General features: G+C 44.0%; 1 long non-coding RNA gene across 2 annotated transcripts; it reads right to left on the bottom strand.

The window, feature by feature from the left end:
• Nucleotides 1-1,528: 1,528 nt before the first annotated feature.
• Nucleotides 1,529-19,492, bottom strand: LOC149122867 (uncharacterized). Of its 2 annotated transcripts, none has more exons than XR_016219969.1 (3): nt 19,208-19,492; nt 14,498-14,774; nt 1,529-1,684 (listed from the first exon to the last, which is right to left on the bottom strand). It is a non-coding gene; the product is annotated as an uncharacterized LOC149122867 (long non-coding RNA). The 2 variants fall into 2 exon arrangements; XR_016219968.1 differs by having other exon boundaries at nt 14,498-14,699; nt 19,208-19,488.
• Between the last annotated feature and the right edge of the window lie 1,768 nt (nt 19,493-21,260).

The following is a 21,260-nucleotide window of genomic DNA, read 5'->3' as shown; positions in this document are numbered from 1 at the left end:
AAATGTGCCACATAAACACAATGGGGTTCCACTGAGCCTTCCATAGTGAAATTCTGTCACTTTTGACAATTTATGTGAATATAGAGATTATCATGTGAAGTGACAAACCCAGAAGGACACAAAAGGAGAAATATTTTCTCACTAAAAATCTGGAATGCATGTTAGAGAGAAGAATGGTGGAGTAGGGATAAAGGGGACACATTGGTAAATATGCACAAAGTTTCCCCTAGACACTGTGAATGAAATTATAATGTTGCATTTCATATTTCAAATTTCTTGTAGAGGTTTTTAAATGTTCTCACCATAATATATGAGGTGAAGAATGTGAATAATTCTGGGCCAGTGTCGTGGCTCAATAGGCTAATCCTCCATCTTGCGGCACTGGCACAGCAGGTTCTAGTCCCAGTCGGGGCTCTGGATTCTGTCCCAGTTGCCCCTCTTCCAGGCCAGCTCTCTGCTGTGGCCCAGAAGTGCAGTGGAGGATGGTCCAGGTGCTTGGGCCCTGCACCCCATGGGAGACCAGGATAAGTACCTGGCTCCTGCCTTCAGATCAGCATGGTGCGCCAGCTGCAGCGCACTGCCTGCGGCGACCATTGGAGGGTGAACCAATAGCAAAAGAAGACCTTTCTCTCTGTCTCTCTCTCTCACTGTCCACTCTGCCTGTCAAAAAAAAAAAAAGAGAGAGACTGTGAATAATTCTCATTTGAAAATCCCAGAATTAACATTCATCAAATGATCACATCATACCCTAAAGTATCTACAACTATTTTTCAGTTGAATATTTATAAAGGCAAATATTATCAGGTTACACTAAAAAAAGAATAAGGAACAATATAATCTGTATAGGATTAAAACTTTTTTTAAAACTTATTTTGTATTAATACAGAGAAATGTTTCATGCATTCCATAGCAGGATAAAACTTGAGGGGCCAGCACTGTGGCATAGCTATAATTCTAACATTTGAAGCTAAAAAATTTTTTCAGAGAAAACTCAAGGCAAAACAAGAAAGCAGAAGAAATAAACAGTAAAATGGAGAAGGTGGAGACAGGAAGGGGTAATTCTCCCCATCTTCATGTAGGAAAGAAGCAGTGCCGTGATGCTAGCATGTGGCAAGGATGCCTCCCCACCAAGACCCTACAATCTCTGAACCTTGCTCTCAACCACCATACTCACATATGGATCCTCTTTGGACTCTGCTGATGCCTCTGGGACAGTCATACAACCCCTGCTGTGCATGTAAGCCAAGCCCAGGAAGAGCCAGTTCAGATTTACCACCCACATGCTCTTGTCTGTTGGCTGGCAGGGTGAAAACCCTGCAGGGTTTACTACATACCAATTGTAAGAAGGCGGCATGTTTGAATATCCTGGGGATTTTGTATTTTCACCTGGGTCAGAGACAAAGGATTGTGCTGCTTAATGCTGAACACAGTTGCTCCATCAGCAAAATGATTTCCTTCTTTTGCCTGGAAATGCAGGGGCTACACAAGGGGTACAGATAATATTAAACTTTTTAAAGTGTCCAGTCCTGCTGCTCCTCCAGAGTGAAGTCCACAGTCCACACCTGTAACAGTGCATTTCTCCGAATGGTATCAGCTCTGGATCACAAAGAAGGGTGACAGGGAGTTCATTCTTCTCTTTATGTCTATCTTGCCTCTTATATAAGATGAAGCTAATTTTTGTATGCTATAGGCCAACAGAAAGGAAAATGATAATCAAAACATATCAATTTCATATTAACTTTCAATTATGAAATTTACTATGATAGAGTTTCCCTTATTCAGTAAAAGATCACAGTGTAATCTGTAGACATAAGTGTAATGTGTAACTGAAGAGTGTTAGATCAAGTGAGACGTCCATTCAAAGTAGATCAGGCTAACAATGTTTTAAAAAACTTTGGAAGGATGGCCTTGTGGCACAGTGTGTAAAACCACAGGGAACCTGTTTAAGACCCAGTTGCTAACTTCCTTTCCAGCACTCTGCTAATGCACCTGGGAAAGCATAAGATGGCCCATGTCCTTGGGCCCCTGCAGCCACCTGGGAGACCTGAGAGAAGTTCCTGGCTCCCATCTGTTCCAGTTCCAGCTGTTGCCAACATCTGGGGAGTGAACTAATGATAGAAGGTCTCTCTCTCTTTCTAAATAAATCTATTAAACAATAAATTTTAGGGGATGGTATAGTGCCACAGCAGATTAAGCTACCATCTGAACCCACAGCATCCCACATGAGCACCAATATGAGCCACACCTACTCCATTTCTTATCCACTCCCTGTGAATAAATGTGGAAAACCAGTGGGAGATGGCTGAAGTACTTAGACTTCTGCCATCCACCTGGGAAACTTGGAAGAAGTTATGGGCAGGTATTGGCCCAACCCCAGCCATTGTAGCAATTTTGGGACAACCAGCAGATGGGAGATCTATCTCTTTCTCTCTGTAACTCTCTTTCAAATATATAAATAAGTAGTAAATAAAACTTTTTTGGATCATCAGGTTACACTTCACAGAAAAGACATATCTCTTCATCAATGTGTCCTCATGAATATAAAATTGCAAAACACACTGGCAAAAAGGCAAAGAAAAAACTAGACCAAGTGATGGGAACTACAAATGCACCATATCTAGGTGAGTGGTCCTGGACTGTGAGGAGAAAAAAACAGTAAACATGTTCAAAGAAGTGCTAACTGAATGAATCACTGTTTTTGAAAATTATTTATAAAGAAAAGTATACTTATAAGCTTTTTCACATTTCTTCCAAAAATCAATGTAATTGCTATTGTTTACATGAAAGATATTGCGTATGTCCTCAAACAGGGCACATAAACTTGGAAAGTTATCTTAGAAGATTTGCATTTTTTTTAAAGATTTTATTGGAGCTGGCACTGTGGTACAGTGGGTTAAAGCCCCAGCCTGCAGCGGCATCATCCCATACAGGCAACAGTTCGAGTCCTGGCTGCTTTATTGCCAACCCAGCTTCTGCTGTGGCCTAGGAAAACAGTGGAAGATGGCCCAAGTACACGGGCCGCTGTACCCATGTGGGAGACCCAAAAGAAACTCTTGGCTCCTGGCTTTGGTTCAGCTCACCTCTGGCTGTTGCAGACATTTGGGGAGTGAACCAGTGGAAGGAAGACTTCTCTCTCTCTAGCTCTACCTCTATCTGTAACTCTATCTTTCAAATAAATAAAAATAAATATTTAAAAATAACAGATCAAAGGGACAAGATTTAAAAAAAGATTTTATTGATTTATTTGAGAGGTACAACTACAGACACAGAGAGGGAGGGATAGAAAATATTTCTTCCATCTGCTGGTTCACTCCCCAAATGGCCTCAATGGCCAGAGTTGAGTCACTCAGAAACCAGGAGCCAGGAGCTCCTTCAAAGTCTCCCACGTGGGTGCCAGAGCCCAAGCACTTGGGCCATCTTACACTATGTTCCCAGGCCACAAGCAGAGAGCTGGATCAGAAGATGAGCAGTCGGGACACAAACGGGTACCCATATTGGATGCTGGTGCAACATCACCGGCCCCCAGAAGATTTGAATTTGAGAGTCAACGTCTGGAAGGAGAATGAAGAAATAGAGAGGAAGAATTGGAGAAGGCATGATGACCAACCATTAGACATAGAGTAGTCAGAATACTGAAGAAAAAGACAGGAAGCATGAACACAATTCAGTACTAATTGGTTACGCAGAGGGTTGAAAGTGGAGTTCAATTCCATGATGTGTGCATGAAAGACTGTGTGGACACCAATCACTTTGATTAAACATAAACTATTGTTAGATAACCAAAATATTAATTTATTACCAATTCTGTAAAAAAAAATCATTGTCAGGGCTCTCACTGTGGAATGGTGGGTAAAGCCATCTCCTACAGTGTGGGCATCCATGTGGGCACCAATTTGAGTCCCAGCTACTCTACTTCTGGTCTAGCTCTCTGCTATGGACTGGGAAAGCAGTGGATGAACACCTAAGTCCTTGGGCCCCATGCACTCACATGGCAGACCTGTAAGAAGCTCCAGGCTACTGGCTTCAGATCAGCCCAGCCCCAGCCATTGAGGACATGTGGGAGTGAACCAGCAGCTGGAAGGCCTCTCTCTCTTCCTGTCTCTGTAACTCAGCCTTTCAAATAAATAAATCGTATAGAAATAATTTATAATGTTCATCACAATTGCTCAAATAAGTAGCAGTACACCAGAAAAATTATGATTTCACTAGAATCTATATACACAGAAAATTACTCAGGCAGTACTTAAAACATCTCTTGCTTTTATGTATCTCAAATTCCTTAGAAGTATCCAGCTTGAAAATTAGTTTTTGGCCACAACTATATGTATAGGAAAAATTGACAGAATCTACTAGCACAGCTTTCTGTAACTTCCATGTGACACTCCTCCCTGTACCCAAATCTTAACATAATTCTCCACCACACAGACCCCTGACATTTTCCTGTTCACTTGTTCTAGCCCATGAGATGACCACAAATATGATATCAACATAGTTTGTAAAGTATTTTACAGTTGGGAGTGTGCCTTCTTGTACAGTATTCATGTGGATAATCCTGAGACTTACCTGATGGACACCTGGGGCCTAGGTCAAGGCTGTGCAAGTCAGGCATTGGAAGGGTAGGCATTATGATGCAGTAGGTTTTACCTACTTCTCTGGACATACCACATCACAGAGTGCCTGGTTTGTGTCCTCACTATTCCACACCTCCAACTCAGCTTCCTGCAAGTGGTTTTTTTTGTTTGTTTGTTTTAAAAAATATTTGTTTGTTTGAAAGGCAGAGCTACAGAGAGGCAGAGAGCGAGAGGCCTTCCACCTGCTGGTTCACTCCCCAAATGGCCATAATGGCCAGAGCTAAACAGATCCAAAATCAGGAGCCAGGAGCTTCTTCCAGGTCTCCCATGAGGGTGCAGGGGCCCAAGGACTTGAGCTATCTTCTACTGCTTTCTCAGGCCACAGCAGAGAGCTGGATTGGAAGTGGGCAGCCAGGACTGGAACCAGTGCCCATGGGATGCTGGCACTGCATGTTATGACTTTCCTATTACAGCACAGCACCAGCTCAAAAGTGTTCTCTTGAGGCAACAGATCATGGCTCAAAAACTTGGTTTCCTGCCATCTGAATGGGAAACCCACATAGAGTTCCTACCTCCTGGCTTTCATAGATATAACGCTCGCTATTGTGGGCTTTTGCAGAGTGATCCAGCAGATGGAGGACCTTTTTCTCTGCCTTTCAAATAAACAAATCTGTAAAAAATTATCGGTATGTGATATGGAACAATGGGTCTCTACCACCACTGGTTAAAGCCAGAGTTGCTCCACTTCCAATCCAGTTCCCTACTAATGCACCTGGGAAAATATCTGAAGACAGTCCAACTACTTGGACCATTTCTATCCACCTGGGAAACCTGGATAGAGTTCCTGTTTTCTGGCTTTGGCCTGGTCCAGTCCTAGCCACTGAAGCCACTTGAAGAGTGAACCAGCAGAAGGTATTAGAAAGAAAGATCTGTCTCTCCCTGTCTCTCTATGAATCTGCCTTTCAAATGAACAAATAAATAAATAAATTTTAAAACATACATTGGTGTGAGTTAAGCAATCTTGAAGGCAGCAGCCTCAATTAAAGCAGTAGACAACTAAAACAGGTGATTTGTGATTCCAGGTGCCAGCAGCATATGGATGGCCTAGCAGAGGCCACCCCAAAATGCTTACTAAGAATTACAAATGAAATGGTTGAATTTTATACCTGCACAATTTTTCTCCATTTTGAGTGCAAGAGCCCAGAATCTTGGACCATCTTCCTGTTTTTTCTCAGAATATTAGCAGGGGACTGGATCAAAATTTGGGCAGCCAGGACATTAACTGGTGCCATATAGGATGCCAGGGTCACAGGCAGTGACTTCACCTGCTATGCCTCAACACAGGCTGCAAAACTGTTTTAATCTTATACATCTATTTGAGCACTGTACTGTGATTTATTTGTATTTTACAAACCAGCAAGCAGTAAAAGCATGAATTATTCACATGTTAAGTAATGGAAAATAGATTCACACTAAATTTTGTAGCATATAAGTAGCTGATACTAAGTGCGAAAACCTTGTCTAATGCCCACATTTGGATACACAATCCATAGAGATTATTAGGGAAAAAGTGTAACCATGAACAAGGAAAAGTCTTCCAAAACAGTGTGTGTTCCAAATCAACTGTGGTTTCTGAAATGGGTCTCAAAATACAACTTTTAAAATAAATGTGGTAAATTAAATAACCCTACTCAAAAATAAATAAACCAGAGTTTGTGACATCTACAAATCATTTGATATTTGTCAATGCACTTCACCATAGCTCTAGATATCAAATATGACAAACTACATTTCACATTAATTGGAAAACAATAATTTAAAAAAAAATCATAGTAGACAAGACACACACCCTGGTATTTGATGTGAGCCTCCCAATCAGCAGCTTAAACTGATGCAGCACAATCCCTGCCCCACCGCTCCTGGTTTTGATTTAGCCCAGACTCAGTTGTGAGCCTTGGAGGAATCAGCACATAAAAGCACTGTATCTGTGTCTCTGCCTAAAAGAAATAAAAGGATAAATTAAAGAAATATACTATGCCCCTTATAAGCAGGATGCAGCTACAGAAGAGATGTTGACTCTATGCCCCTCAACGTCCTTTAGGATTAAGAGAATGGTGTCTCTGAGGGGAGAATGTTGTAGGCAGGCATATAGAATAAAATTGATTAGGTGTGTGAGCTAAAAGACCACACTTTCACCATTCCCCTGCATGACCTCATACCCCTACCTGGCCACACCTGTGGCAATCAGGTTAATTAACCTCTCCCCTTTGGAAATGGATTAAAAGTGTGGAACATGGTGTCCTTCTCTCCCCTTTCCTTGGCCTTTTGCCAGTATGGGGCTTGCTGCGGCCCTGCACCTCCAGGGCTCATGGACTTTGGGCCACCCACCCCATGCTTCCTGGCCTAGATGTTCCTCCATGTGGCTGGTTCCTAGTACTCAGCATGAATTCAGATTTGCTTCTCTCCTGTAGATAGGGTTCTCACTCTCCTATGCATTTCTTTCACTAAATAAAAGCTTAAAAATGTAAAAAAAAAAATGTGGCTGTCTTCTGCTCTTTTCCCTATTTCTAAACTTTGCAACACAAGCAACTGCAAATGTGCTCCATTAAAATAGATTTGCTTACTGTGGACATTGCAGGGAGGTTTGGGGGTAAGAAATGCCACTTGTGATAACATCATTGCATACTGGAGTGCCTTGTTGGAGCCTGCTTGTCCTACCTGATCCATCTTCCTGCTAATGTTCATCCTGAGATGATGATTCAAGTACTTGAGTCCCCCCCCCAGAAACATGGTAGCTGCAAATGCAGCTTTTGGATGCTGGATTTAGCCTGTCCTAGCCACAGCTGCTGCAGGCCCCTGGGCAGTGAGCCAGCAGATGAGAAGGTCTTTCTGTCTCTGCCTTTCAAATAAATGAAAATAAATAAGACATTTAAGAAAAATGACAGCAAAAGAGAACAATTAAAATATCCTTTTTTTTTTTTTTTTGACAGGCAGAGTGGACAGTGAGAGAGAGAGAGAGAAAGATCTTCCTTTTTGCCATTGGTTCACCCTCCAATGGCCACTGTGGCCAGCACGCTGTGGCCGGTGCACCGTGCTGATCCGATGGCAGGAGCCATGTATTTATCCTGGTCTCCCATGGGGTGCAGGGCCCAAGGACTTGGGCCATCCATCCTCCACTGCATGCCCTGGCCACAGCAGAGAGCTGGCCTGGAAGAGGGACGACCGGGACAGAATCTGGTGCCCTGACCAGGACTAGAACCCAGTGTGCTGGTGCCGCAAGGTGGAGGATTAGCCTAGTGAGCCAGGCACCGGCTTAAAATATCCTATTTTAATGAATTCTACTATATAAATTATCGTGTTCAATGTGGATCATCTAAATATACCAATTAAGAGATTGAAACAGCCAAAATAAAACCAAGACCAACCTATGTGTGATCTGTAAGAAAACATATATATGTTTATATATATCAAGAAACAAAAAGATGATCTGATTCTGGGTTAATTAAAGAAAAAATTGGATGCCAACATTATAGTGCTGTATCAAGATTAACTTCCTACTTATGATGCTGGCATCCAGCAGAGTATCAAATATCAGCTGCTCGATTTTCAATTGAGCTCCCTTCTAATGTCTAAGAAAGCAGTGATGATTGTCCTAGTACCTGGCTCATGCCACCCATGTGGGAAACCCAAATGGAGCTCAGGTATCCTCCAGATGAAGAGTTAGGATCCTGGCTTAGGCCCAGCCCAGCCCAATCCAACCCATTGCAGCCATTTGGAGAGTGAACCAGAAGATGGAAGATCTCTTTCTCTGTTACTCTCCCATTCAAATAAATAAATATTTAAGAATAAATTTCACTTGCATATGAAATGTGAAAGATCTGCATTACAACATGGTGACTCCGCCATCATCAAAAACAACTGCATGATAGAATGCGTATGGTGGTGAGGTTTATTTCACTTCTACATACATATTTATCACCACTAATGTGTTAAATTATTCCATTTTTTTCAAGTGAAAATGTATAAGTACATTAAGAGTAGGATAAACACAAAGATAGCTTCAGTTCTGATTAGGATTTAGGTCAGAAAAATTTTAAGTGTTACACAATGAAACTGAAGGCAGTTTTCCAAAAGGATAGTACACTGTTTCCTTAGCATCAATCTGTGCAATGTAAAATCCATACAACTGAACGGGCATTACAGATACATCAGTGGTAATCAGTACAAATAAATATAAAAGTGGAAATACCAAGTCACTGGAAACTGGTATTTAGTAATGAATAATCAGAGATGCCAGTTACCACTAGATGGAATAAGGAAATAAGGTCATCCCAGTGTTGACAAGTCACAAAATACACATCAATGAAAATTTAGTTAATCCCTCCACTCTATGAATACTTCATATTAAATATGAATTTATCCACAACCTGCAGCCTAACAATATTTTTCTCAGTTATTTAAATATTTGCCATGCATTAGCACTGGTGGGGAATTAAAAAAAGTAACAGTCACAGACATCGAATAATAATCTAGAAGAAAGCAACATTCCATAACTCCTGGAATCACTGACGTGAACTGCCTGAACGACAACCTAGAATAGAAACATCTGGGGAGGCCGGTGCCATGGCTCAATAGGCTAATCCTCCACCTTGTGGTGCTGGCACACCAGGTTTTAGTCCCAGTCAGGGCGCCAGATTCTGTCTCAGTTGCCCCACTTCCAGGCCAGCTCTCTGCTGTGGCCCGGGAGTGCAGTGGAGGATGGCCCAAGTCCTTCGGCCCTGCACCCACATGGGAGACCAGGAGAAGCACCTGCTCCTGCCTTCGGATCAGCGTGGTGCACCGGCTGCAGTGCGCCAGCCGCGGCGGCCATTGGAGGGTGAACCAATGGCAAAAGAAGACTTTTCTCTCTGTCTCTCTCTCTCACTATCCACTGTGCCTGTCAAAAAATAAAAAAAAATAAAAAAAAGAAACATCTGGGGAAAAAACACTCAAGGCAAAAAAGGAAGACATCTTTTTTAGTGTAAAATATCAATAGTCAGTATCAGCATTCTGAAAAGTTGAGAAGCCAAGAGACAAACACAAGCAAAATTCTTCTTTGGAAGAAGCAGATCGTAAACTACAAAAGAACCACAAAGAATTAGACCTGGTCACTTCTAAGGACAGCGGGTGAAGAAATCAGGAAGACACCTGAACTGACAAATGCCCATTCATTCACTTGGGTAAGCATTCTGTGGGTGTTTATATTTTTATGTAAAGTCAGCAGAAAATAAGTGCTACTAAACAATAATGAGGCCCTTGCTTCTTGACAACTGGATTCACCAGAGAGGAAAGCATTTATTTCAAGAAGCCGGCATCTTGGGGAGAAAGAGATCTCTTCATCTAAAATGTGCTCTTTCCACCCAACAAGCCAGCAAGAGCTGTTTCTAAGAACATATTCGAGGGGCAGACACTGTGGTATATGGGGTAAACACATAGCCAGCAGTACCACTGTCACATATGGGCACCAGCTGCTCTGCTTCTGATCCAACTCACTGTGAATGCAGCTGGGAAATCAGTGGAAGGTCACCCATGTGCTTGGGCCCCTGCCACCCCTTTGGGAGACCTGGGAGATGCTTCTGACTCCTGGATTTGGTCTGGCCCAGCTCAGGTGATTGCAGCCATGTGGGGAATGAACTAGCTGATGGAAAATCTCTCTCCATCTCTTCCTCTCTCTCTCTCTATCTCTTCCTTTTGAATAAAATAAATAAATCTTTTTTTAAAAAATGGGTAGCTTCAGATGGAGGTTAGAAATCAAAGGGATTCTATTTAGTTGACAATTTGGCAGCTGTCCAGGCTTTGCGCTAATAAGTGCTCATCTGGGGATATCCAAGGCATCAACCAGGTGAAGATGTTTTGATGGGGCTGAAGCTCGTTTCTTAGCTGGGTCAAAGCCTGCTATTCTGGGCTGGTGCTGTGGCACAGCAGGGTAAAGACACAGCCTGTGGCACCAGCATCCCATATGAGATGCTCCTTTACTGACCCAGCTCTCTTCTGTGGCCTGGGAAAGCAGTAGAAGATGGCCCAAGTCCTTGGGCCCCTGAACCCATGTGGGAGACCCAGAAGAGGCCCCTGGCTCCTGATCAGCTCAGATCTGGCCATTGCAGTCATTTGGGGAGTGAACCAGTGGATGGGATACCACATAGGATCCCTGATCATTATAATAATCACTTACATAATATTAAGTCAAATTACATATAAATATATTAAGTATATTGAATATTTAATTAATAGACATAGACATTTAAAATATATTAAAAATCTCAACTCTTAAAACTCAGTTTTCTAAACCCAAAATCAGAGAATACATGAGATAATCTTGACAAAACACAAAATTTCTTTCCCTTCTGTAATAACCAAAAGTTAAAGAAAATTCTTTTGTGCTGTTTCTTCTAATGGGAAGCTCCTCCAGATTACTTAGAAGTTAAACCCAATGGAAAGGTACCCAACCTTAGACACTGGAGGCTGTGAGCATTCAACATTATAAAAGAAAGAAAAAACTTAGAAAAGATTACACCTGTTGCCAGTACTGTGGCTTAGCATGTAAAGCCACTGCCTGCAATGCTGTGATCCCATATGGGTATCAGTTCACGTCCTGGCTGCTCCACTTCTGAACCAGCTCTCTGCTATGGCCTGGGAAAGCAGCAGAAGATGGCCCAAGTCCTTAGGCCCCTGTATCCCTGTGGGAGACCCAAAAGAAGCTCCTGGCTGTAGCTCAGTGCAGCTTTAGCCATTGTGGTCATCTGGGGAGTGAATTATCAGATGGAAGACCTCTCTCTCTCTGTCTCTCTGTAACTCTGCATTTCAAATAAATACATCAGAATTAAAGAAAATAATACACCTTAGAAACAAAGGCAGAAAAAAAATCCCATAGACCAATTTAAATACATCTAGAAAAGTCAGGTGTAGGGGCCAGTGTTGTGGCGTGGAGTGTAAAAGCCACCACCTGTGACACTGCATGCACTTGGGAGACCTGGAAGAAGCTCCTGGCTCCTGGCTTCACATCAGCACAGCTCTGGCTGTTGCAGCCATCTGGGGAGTTAACCAGCAGATGGAAGACCTGTCTCTCTCTCTCTGCCTCTTCTCTCTCTGTGTAACTCTGACTTTCAAATAAATAAAGCTTTTTTAAAAAATTAGGTGTAAAGATCAAGTACTCTTATTATCCCTAGTCTCCTAAGATAAATATTACTCTTTCAAGATTAATTTATTTCCAAGGCAGAGTTACAGAGAGAGAGAGAGAGAGATCTTCCATTGGCTAGCTCATTAACCAAATGGCCACTACAACTAGAACTGAGCCAGGTAGAAGCCACTGCCAGGAGACTCATCCAGGTTTCCCACATGGGTGCAGGGTCCCAAGGACTTGGGCCATCCTCTCCTGTTTTCCCAGGTGCATTAGCTAGGAGATGAATCAGAAGTGGGCCACGAGGAGTCAAACCAGTGCCCATATGAGTTGCTGCCATCACAGGCAGTGTCTTAACCCGCTGTGCCACAATATCAGCTGTAAAGACAAGCATTTCTCATGACAGGCCATAACTAAACAATAAAGGAGGAGAAAATAGCTTATAAGAGATGGCTAGTTGTTGGAAAGGAGTCCATCAAATGGAAATTATAAGAAGCTGCAGTTGAGAAGACGGTTGAAAATGTTATTAGAGGGGCCAGGCACTGGAGCGTAGTAGGTTAATCCTAGGAAAGCAGAGCAAGATGTGCTTGAGAATGGGGGACCCACAAGAAGCTCCTGGCTCCTCTTGGATTGGCTCAGCTCCAGCCATTGCGGTCATTTGGGGAGTGAACCCATGGATGGAAGACCTTTCACTCTGCCTCTCCCTCTCTCTCTCTCTCCATCAAAATTTTAGGCACTGTGGTATAGAAGGTTAAGCCTCCTCCTCAGTGCCAGCATGTCATGTGGACTCTGGCTCAGTTGAGTCCCAGCTGCTCTACTTCTGATCCAGCTCTCTGCTAATGCACCTGGGAAAAGCAGAGGAAGGTGGCCTAAGTACTTGAGTCCCTGCAGCTGTGTGGGAGACTCAGCAGGCGCTCCTAGCTCCTGCTTACTGGCTCCTGCCTGACCCAACCCCCACCCATTGAGGCCATTTGGGTAGTGAGTCATTGGATGGAAGAGCTCTTTCTTTTTCTCTTTCTCACTTTGTATCTCTGCCTTTCAGATAAATAAATCTTTTTTAGAAAGTTAGCAGACTTTAAAATAAAATATTAAAAACCTCTAGCAAATATTTATCATTAATATTGATATTTCATAAAAAAACTTTACTGATTTAACACAGGGGACTAAATCCTAGTTTTATTTATTTGAAAGACAGAGTTACAGAAAAATAAAGCCAATGAGAAAGAGATTGTCTATCTGGTTCACTCCCCAATCATCTACAACAGCCAGAGCTGGGACAGGGTGAAGCCAAAAGCCAGGAAAATCCATGTGGTTCTTCCACATGTGTGGCAGGGGTCACAGCACTTGGGCCATCTTCTGCTATCCCAGGCACATTCACAGGGTGCTGGATTAGAAGTGGAGCAGCTTGGACTCAAAGAAGCACTCTTATGGGATGCAGGTATGATAGACTGCACTTTACCTATGATGCTGCTCCCACTTTGAAAATTTTTAATGTCAGGGCCAGTGTTGTGATGTATGGGTAAGGCCACCACCTGTGATGCTGGCATCCCATATGGGCACTGGTTCACTCGCAGCTGCTCTACCTCAGATCAAGCTCCCTGCTAATGGCCTGGAAAATCAGAGGAAAATGGCACAAGTGTTTAGGCCCCTGCTACTGATGTAGGAGACCTGAATGGAGCTCCAGGCTCCTGCCTTCAGTCTGGCCCAGTGCTTGATTATTACAGACATCTGGGGATGAACCAATAAATGGAAGAAGTCTGTCTCTGTCTCTCTCACTCAGCATTTCAAATACATAAATAAATCTTTCAAAAATTCTAAACGTTGGGATATTGACTTAGAATTATTTCTTATTGGGGCTGGTGCTGTGGCATAGTAGGTTAAGCCTCCACCCACAGTGCTGGAGTGCTGGCATCCCATAAGGACACTGGTTCAAGTCCTGGTTGCTCTACTCCAATCCAGCTCCCTGCTAATGACCTAGGAAAGCAGTGGAAGGTGGCCCAAAGTCCTTTAGCCCCTGCACCCATGTGGGAGAGTGGGAGGAGGCTCCTGGCTTCTGCCTTGATATCTGCAAGATCCAGCCATTGCAGTCCTCTGGGGAGTGAACCAGTGGATGGAGGACCTCTCTCTCTCTCTCCTTCTTCCTCTCCCTCTGTTATTCTGCTTTGCAAATATTTAAGTAAATAAATCTTAAAAAATTATTTCTTATCCTTGGTAACTTACTGTTTAGTGAAAACTTAGCAGATAATTTTGAATGGTTATATGTTAACAACTTATGAAAGCATTTACCAAAAGGCCCAATGCTTTCTATATATTTTAAGAAGCCAAGAGTACATGTATTTAGAAAAATCTATCTTTTACATTTAGCAATTCAAAAAATTCATCCTACTGCAGAGTAGTCCTTAGTCTCTCTAGCTACCACACTGTTTTATCTCTCTGCAGCCACTGTAAGTCAGAGATGCTCTTATCCCTGGGCAGGAAAACCTGAGGTCTAATTGCATAGGGTTCCCAAATCAGTAATCCATCCTGTGATCACCTTGAGGAGAGGATCTGGGTTGCGCATGGCACAAGCATCATGAGCCATCAGGGGTGGGATTCCCTTTAGACCCAGTCATCCTCCTCACCTTGCACAGCTCGTACTGGGCATTCTCTTCAGTGTGTGTTCAGTTTGTATACCACCTCCAGCTCATGTCTGCCACAATGTGGCTTCTGCTGTGATGTAGTGAACAGCAAGATGGCCCTGTGGTGTCAAAGATCAGGCAGAAATGCTCACCTGTCTACTCGATGCTGATGTTTGCTCCATCTCACACATATCCACGAATCCAGCAAGACTTGCAGCATCAGTTTGAACCTCACTATGGATTCTGACCCAGCACTGCTACATTATCTTCTCTACCTCCTCTCCAGTCAGTGCATACTTGAGTCTATTTCTCAGGAAGGTGAGGAGAGGGAGACATCCCTTAGGTTGCAGGGACCTGATGATGCACAAGGTGCCACAGCAAAGACCACCAATTCATTTTTCAGCAATTACACTTACATTGCCTGAGAAACTACCATATTAGATAAGTATGGTTATTCTCTTAAGTCATGATCTTGCCACAGAACAACTTTAAATTGGACTTCATAGGAAGCAATGAACACTGCATCATCTTTTCATCTATTGTTTGTGTTTAGGTGAAAATTACATTTGGATTTTAAATAACACAAATAAGCACAACCAACTTGTACACATATAACAGTACACACATATAATGCATAGCATACATTATGACACAGAAAAATATAGAAATCTCTGCAACTCTTTTTAAATCTTTTAATCAGGCCCTATGGCTCACCATGTGGGTAGCCAATTGCACAGGGATGAATGTTGGTAAGAAGAGCTTATTTCTAGAAGCTGGCATCTTGGGAGAGCCAGAGAGAAAGGTCCTCCACCAGCTGGACCACCCCCAAAATGGCCACAATGGCTGAGGCTGGGCTGATCCAAAGCCAGGAGCCAGGGCCTTCCCCATATCTCCCACATGGGTACTGGGTCCCAAGCCCCCCGGGCATCTCCCAGCGCATTCCCAGGCCACAAAGCAGAGAGCCAGATCAGGAGAGGATCAACAGGGACATGAAACAGTGACCACATGGGATGTCGGCACTACAGGTGGAGGTCCAGCTCTATATGCCACAGTACAGCCCCAAAAGAGAGCTCTTGATATAAAATGTAATATCTGTTAAAGGGTTAATTATTTAAAAGATTTATTTATTTATTTGGAAGTCAGAGTTACATAGAGAGAGAAGGAGAGGTAGAGAGAGAGAGAGGTAGAGAGAGAGAGAGAGAGGTCTTTCATCCAAAGGTTCATTCCCCAATAGGCTGTGACGGCCTGGGCTGTGTCAATCTGAGGCCAGGAGCCTGAGGTCATTCTGGGTCTCCCACTTGGGTGCAGGAGCCCAAGGACTTGGGCCATCTTCTACTGCTATCCCAGACCATAACTGCTAAAAGGGTTTCTTAAAGGACAAGGGTAGCAGCCAGTGCAGCGGCTCACTAGACTAATCCTCCACCTTGCGGCGCCTGCACACCGGGTTCTAGTCCTGGTCGGGGTGCTGGATTCTGTCCCGGTTGCCCCTTTTCCAGGCCAGATCTCTGCTGTGGCCAGGGAGTGCAGTGGAGGATGGCCCAAGTGCTTGGGCCCTGCACCCCATGGGAGACCAGGATAAGTACCTGGCTCCTGCCATCAGATCAGCGCAGTGCGCTGGCCATGGCGGCCATTGGATGGTGAACCAACGGCAAAAGGAAGACCTTTCTCTCTGTCTCTCTGTCACTGTCCACTCTGCCTGTCAAAAAAAAAAAAAAAAAGGACAAGGGCAAGGTTAGCTTCAGGGGGAGGTAAATAAAACAATGAGTCACCTTAATTGACAATATGTAAATGCCCAAGCTTTTTTCTGATGAGGCTTCTTAACCAGGGGACTCAGCATCAGTTGGGTGAAGGCTGCTTTGTTAGCTGGGGCAAAAGTCCACCATTATACAAATGCTACTATTCACCAGAGTAATTCAGGCAATATACAATATCAGTAATTGGTTTTTGCTATATAAAATGTGAAAAGGAAAAGGGAAGGAGGATGGCTTTAGTATGGTTACAACTCCTTTTTAAAAGCTCCAATCAACTGAATATAATTACTTCCTGCTGTTAGTAACCTCAGTTAACCCTATTGTTCCTGAAAAATTTACTTGAGCATTTAACTCAGAAAGCAACTTCAGTCCCAGTGATGGTACTGGACACTAACATACATAGATAATTATATCCTCATTTCAGATTCAGTAGGCACTCTGTTGGAAAAACATCTTTTATTGCTTTAACTCTTGTTCCTCACAGTCAATTTTATCAGAGGCCTTTGTGGAAATTTACAATAGATTTTAAAAAAATTTTTTTAATTTATTTGACAGCTAGTCAGTGAGAGAGACAGAAAGAAAGGTCTTCCTTCCATTGGTTCACCCCCAAAATGGCCACTACAGCAAGCACTGTGCCAATCTGAAGCCAGGAACCAGGTGCTTCTTGTTTCCCATGTGGGTGCAGGGCCCAAGCACTTGGGCCATCCTCCACTGCCTTCCTGGGCCACAGCAGAGTTGTACTGGAAGAGGAGCAACTGGGACTAGAACTCGCACCCATATGGGATGCCAGTGCTGCAGGTGGAGGATTAACCAAGTGAGCCATGGCACTGGCCCCTATGATAGATTTTTTAAGAGACCAGGGAGCCCCAGGGTCTCTGCTCTACCACTGGGCTGAGGCAGAGCTGAAGCTCCTGCATTTTCTAAATTGACAAGGACTCCTAACCTGTCTCCTTGGACATCAACAGCCACAGACACAGTTGCTGGAAGGTTTAAGGGATTTAAATGCTTACTCAGTCCCATTTACCAGAACTCTCACAAAACCTCTACTGTTAGTAATCCACTGATGCTGTGGCAGATTGGGTAAAGCAGCCACCTGCAGTGAGTGCCAGCATCCCATGTGGGTGCCCATTGGGGCTGGTCCTGGGTGCTCCAATTGTGATCCAGGTCTCTGCTGTGGCCTGGGGGAGCAGTGGAGGATGGCTCAGGCCCTTGGGCCCTTGCACTGGGTGTAGGTGGGATCCCAGAGAAAGCTCCTGGCTCCTGGATTCAAATCAGCCCAGCTCTGGCCATTGCAGCCATCTGAGAAGTAAACCAGTAGATGAAGGACCTGATGGAACAAGGAACAAGGACATAAGCCTCAGCCATTCTCCTGCATTGAACAAAAGAGATAAACATTGGAATGTATTCTTTGCCCTAGAAACACAATTGGAGGGCCTGTGCTGTGGCATAGCAGGTAAAGCTGCTGTCTGCAGTGCAGGAATCTCTCATGGGTGCCGGTTTGAGTCCTGACTGCTCCATTTCTAATCCAGCTCTCTGCTATGCCTGGGAAAGCAGTGGAAGACAGCCCAAGTCCTTGGGGCCCTGCACCCATGGGAGAGACCCAGAAGAAGCTCCTGGCTCCTGGCTTCAGATCGATGTACCTCTCTCTAGCCATTGTGGCCATCTGGGGAGTGAACCAGAGGATGGAAGCCTTCTCTCTCCCTCTCTGCCTCTCCTCTCTCTGATTAATCTTAAAAAAAAAAAAAAAAAAAAAAAAAAAAAAAAAAAAACCTCAATTGGGTCTCACACTCTGCTGTCTTCATACTCCACCCCTTACAGCCACCTGAAAGACCAGTTCCAGGAATTCCCCTCTGCCTGCTGCCCCCTACCTCACCCCCATCCCCAGCCTACCCTGGGGGTCAGGGCCTTCTGTCAGGTGTTCCATCATGGGTACATGGACAGTTGCAGTTGGTTACCATCTCTACGGATTTATTTTCCCTGAATAAATTTGGTCCGGCTACAAATTCATACACTACCTCCTCTCTATTCTGTGCCTCTTTTCCTAACAGGACACCCCCCCCACCTCTGCCTCTCTAACTCTGTTTTTCAAATAAAATAAACATTTAAAAATCCCACTTAACAACCACCTTCTCTTAAATTTAACACATATGCAGGCCATGCAATATTACAATAGAACACCATGTTTTTCTTAGTCATAAGATCGTAACTATATCCTGCCCAATCAGCCACGATGCAACTCAAGGTGATTTTGGATGGAAATTAAATTGAACCACTCATATTTCACCCAAGAGGAAGAAGTCCTCATACAAACAACCAAATGAGTACTCTTCCAAAAAATATCCAAGTTTCCTCACAGGGAGGCTGAAGTAAAAATCTTAGAATCCATCTCCTACACACCAGTACCACAAAAAATGACCCAAACCAGGTCCAAATGCCATGAGCCCAAAGAGCAGAGACAGAAATTGCAGGTATGCCCCTGGTTCGACTTACCCAGTCTCAGAGCTGTTGACTCCGGACACAAAGAGGAGCCATTGACTCCCCGCAAGGTAGCTGATGTCACAGCGGGAACAGAAAGGAAAGTCCCGGAGAGAAAGTGCTCTCAGAAGCTGCGGAGATGTCCCCAGAGTCCCAGCCAAAATGTTAGCTCAAAAGTGGCTCTGGGGTGGAGGTACAAGTGACCATTGCTGTCCTTACTAATGTGAAAGGGTTAAGCCACTTGAAAAATACATTCCAGGGGCCAGCGCTGTGGCTCAGTGGGTTAAAGCCCTGGCCTGAAGTGCCAGCATCCCATATGGGTACGGGTTCTAGTCCTGGCAGCTCTTTTTCCCATCCAGCTTGGTACAATGGGCTGGGAAAGCAGTAGAAGATGGCCCAAGTCCTTGGGCCCCTAACCTGTGTGGGAGAACCCGGAAGAAGCTCCTGGCTCCTGGCTTCAGATCAGTGCAGCTCCAGCTATTATGGCCAATTGAGGAGTGAATCATCGGATGGAAGGCCTCTCCCTCTCTCTCTCTGCCTCTCCTCTCTGTGTAACTCTGACTTTCCAATAAATAAATAAAATCTTTAAATAACAACAACAACAAAAATACATCGCGGACTTCTGGGCTAGCTCACCAGTGTTGTTTCCAGACACATAATCCGGCTCTGGATGCTCACCGCTTCAATTCGCCATAGCTGAGTGCTGGCCAGAGGAAAGGGGTGTATTACCAGAAGGCAGCTGCAGTCTTGGGAAAGAAAGTCCTCCCAATCCAAAGAAGCCTTTTTCTACCCAACCGCGCAGCACAGAGGATGTTTAAAGGGACAGGGGTAATTGGAGCACCAGGCTTGAAATAAAACAATGAGTCTATTCAATTGACAATTATGCAGATTTTCAGGCTTTGTTCTGAGGAAGGTCCCACCAGACAGTCAGGGGAGTCCAGGGTGTCAGGTGGGAGGTGCTTTCTACCTCAGTTGGGGGAGGGTTCTCTGTCAGCTGGGTCAAAAGCCTGCCCTTCCAAATCATCTCCTTTTTTTCAGTAGGCTTCCGAAACGCTTCTGCAAATATTACTCACAAGATTAGGGGAAGGTAGGATGCCTTCATTAGGACTACCATGCTGTTGGAGGAGGGTGATCAGGGTTTATAAAGAGGTTCTAAGGCAGGGGGTGCTGGTGTGAGGACTAGATGACCTAATGGGGAGTCCTTGTAAGAGTGGACAAGATGCTTGCTTCTCCCCAGAACCTGTCTATTAGCAAGACAAAAGTGGTGATCCCACTCCCCCAGTTTCTAGCTTTATCATGAGAATAGCAAGGAAGCAATGATCCACCCTTCTGAGCATCTAGTTTTATCAGGAGAATAGAAAGAATTTGCCTATCCTACTATTCAGCTGGATTTTTGTTTTAACAAGAGCAAGCTAGACAGGATTATTGATGTGTTTTGTCCCCAGCCTCTGACTAATTGTTAGCTGTGATTATTCTGCTCATCCAAATTGCAGTTAAAAGACTCCACTCCATTTTTCAGGTCTCCCTCTCTTGGAGACCCCCTAATGGCTGCTGTGGCAACAGGTTTCTCATGTAAATAAATCTTGCTTTGCTCACTGCGTGTCCACAGGGAAATTCCTTGTGAGACACACACCCCAGGCACCTTCATTCATCACCACTTTCCCCCATTACTTTGGTGTGGTGAAGTCATGAAAGAGTTGACAGTCTCTGGTTTCAGATGTCATGGCCTGTCGCTAGGTCGAGGACAAGGCTTAAGTTCTCTGATTCCTCCTGGTGGTTAGCACCTGAGACCTTCAACTCTGCCTCAGCCTAATGGTAGAACAGAGACCTGGGGCTCCACTGCTCTCTTAAAAACCTACTGTAAATTTCCACAGATGCCCCTATGAAGTTGGTTGTGAGGAGCAAAAGTTAACAATAGGATTTCTTCTTCTTCTTTTTTTTTTTTTTTTTTTGACAGGCAGAGTTAGTGAGAGAGACTGAGGGAAAAGTCTTCCCTTTTCTGTTGGTTCACCCCCCAAGTGGCCGCTCCTGCTAGCATGTTGTGGCCAGTGCACTGTGCCATTCCTAAGCCAGGAGCCAGATGTTTCCTCCTGGTCTTGTTGGGTAGAAAGTCAATTATGAGCTTATGTGTGTGTGACATAAAGGCCTAAAGAGAAAACATCTATGTCCAGCATATGCATCTGCATCTCAGTCATCCTGACAATGTTTCACTGGCAGCCTGGCCTTTGCATCCTGCCCTGCCCCTTTCTACCTGATAACCTGCCAGGTGGGGGTCCCCGCCCCTTCTGCCTGACAAATCTTCCACAATCTCCCAGATGCAGCCCAGTATCTGCATTTCAAACACCCTGCTCCCGGATCCCCATTGTTGTACTTCAACTTTAGGTCAGTGTAATTTTGACATTAGCACTTAACTTAAAACTCTGTAAACAATTTTAAAATTGTAAACCTTTTAAAACTTTTCATGACTTGCTCACACCTTCTGAAACTTTACACCCATAGTTACTTTTACATAGTCTTGAATTGTCATGTATGGACAACCTACGAGAATACATGCTAACGAACTCAAACAGTCTCTCTTATCGAATTTAAGATGTGAAAAGTACACAATACATTTTCCCCAAGTTTTACTTAGCACTGATGCCTAGATAACTTAAGACACTGAGTTATTAATGAATACCACACCATTATC

This window comes from Oryctolagus cuniculus, chromosome 13 (genome assembly GCF_051225735.1).
Source record: "Oryctolagus cuniculus isolate XC-2025 breed Fujian yellow rabbit chromosome 13, ASM5122573v1, whole genome shotgun sequence".
NCBI lineage: Eukaryota > Metazoa > Chordata > Mammalia > Lagomorpha > Leporidae > Oryctolagus > Oryctolagus cuniculus.
The sequence above is the reverse complement of the archived record's forward strand: the minus strand, read 5'-3'. Positions and strand labels throughout refer to the sequence as shown.